At 52.2% G+C, this 1,672-nt stretch overlaps 1 protein-coding gene across 2 annotated transcripts in view; it reads right to left on the bottom strand.

The window, feature by feature from the left end:
• NCOA4 (nuclear receptor coactivator 4) overlaps positions 1 to 268 on the bottom strand; it is a 15,574-nt gene extending 15,306 nt beyond the window's left edge. The window contains exon 1 of one of the 2 annotated variants that reach the window (XM_006097551.3): positions 157 to 268. The gene's annotated coding sequence lies outside the window, so the exon portion shown is untranslated. The remainder of the gene's footprint in view (positions 1 to 156) is intronic. The other variant, XM_006097552.3, reaches the window with a different exon arrangement.
• Positions 269 to 1,672: the final 1,404 nt, after the last annotated feature.

Here is a 1,672-nt window from a genome sequence, read left to right as displayed (position 1 = left end):
TCATTCTCCATTTATGGCCTGGGTTCCAAGCAGAATGGGTAACCAATAAAACATTCATAAAGCAGCCCCGGCGCAATTCGCCCCCCCCCCACCCCCCCAGGCCGTAGGCCAGCCGGCCACAGGGGTCCTGCTGCGATCCTGAGCCGCCAAACGTACCTGAAGACCAGGGCCCCACAAGCTGCCAGGAGAGCCGGAGGCTGCTTTATCCAGGACCTGGGTGAGGAAGGTCTCCGCCCATGGATTACACCACGCCCCGCTGGCTGATGGGAGCCAGCAGAAGTGTGCGGGCCGGAAGCTCCGCCCACACAGGCCGCCCACTCCGAAGGGCCTCCCCCTCCCCCCAGCCTCCAGCGAGGTTAAGGCGTGGCTGCAGCAACGCCTGGGCTAGGCAACTCCATCCCTGGCCACTGCTCTGGCCAAAGCCAGTTCCAAGAGCACCGGCGCCTCTCCGGCCTCTCCAGCGTGTTTGTGTCTGTGGTAGTGAGTGACACCGATCAGCAGAGCAAGGAGGGTGGGCGAGGTAGAAAGCCCTGGCTGCCTAGCAAAGGACAATGGCAGGGTGGGACCTTGCCCCCAGGTGACCTTTCCTCCCCTAGCAGATCACTGGTCATGCAGTCAGGACCACTGACCTTTCCTCCCTAGAGATAACTTCTAGGCCTCAGTTGTACATCAACTCCAAGCCCAGAGAAGCAGCAAAACCAGACAAGCGACACCAAGGCTGAGCTCATGACCAGTTGCATTAGATAATGACCCCTGCCCTGGCACCCACCAATCAATCAGTGGAGACCTAGGCGCTGAAAGGACACACCTTTAAGATCTTCCCCTGAGATGGGACCTCCCCTAAAATCTCAACCCTTAAAACCCTTAGAAAGGAAGACCCAGTGCCTCTCCCTCCCAGGAGCAGCTGGCTCCTTTCCCTTCCCCCAGGCTCGTTACCATTTCCTTCCTCACTCCCAAGCTCCAAGGGCCCTTCCTTACCTCTATAACTTGTTTCCTAAACCCATTTCTTATACAAATTACTTCTTTTACCTCTTTTCCAAATAAATGTTCTCTTATAGTTTGAGTCATGGCTCTGAATTCTTTCCTAGGCAGGTCCAACACCTGGTGCCGTCCCAGTGCCCACAACATATCCGCCCAACCCTCCACTCGCCAAATTGTCAAGACATGTATGATTTAAGGATTTTGCTGCTAATCATTACAGAGAAATAACAAACTTGGGGGTAAGTCAGAGGCTTGCCGAGTTATTAGGATGTTCCTGGTCAATAGCTTAAGATCCTCTCTGAGATTATAACAGTCAGGGGCAAAAATAGAATATTTGGGGACCAGCTATAGTTTGGGGAAATAATAATGCTCTGTTAACCACGTTTGCCTTGTGTTGGTTAAAGAAAGGACATTCTAACCTGGCTAGAAGTTGTATGTCTCTGGGACCTGGGAGTCAACCTTGGAATGTGGTCCAGTCTTATTCAAGAACTATTATCATAGGAAGATTAACAACCTTGTAGCCCAAACAATGGAGTCCCACCCCAGCCCACACTGCCTACTTCCCCATGCAATCTTTGTCCTACCCTATATAAGCAACGGCTTATGAGGGGAGGCCACATAGCAGACTTTTGTGGATGATGTGCTGCTCTCACATTGGTGGCAGTATTAGAATAAACACTCATATATGATT

The sequence above is a fragment of the Myotis lucifugus genome, unplaced genomic scaffold (assembly GCF_000147115.1).
Source record: "Myotis lucifugus unplaced genomic scaffold, Myoluc2.0 scaffold_206, whole genome shotgun sequence".
Taxonomy (NCBI): Eukaryota; Metazoa; Chordata; class Mammalia; order Chiroptera; family Vespertilionidae; genus Myotis; species Myotis lucifugus.
This window is presented reverse-complemented; position numbering and strand designations above follow the sequence as displayed.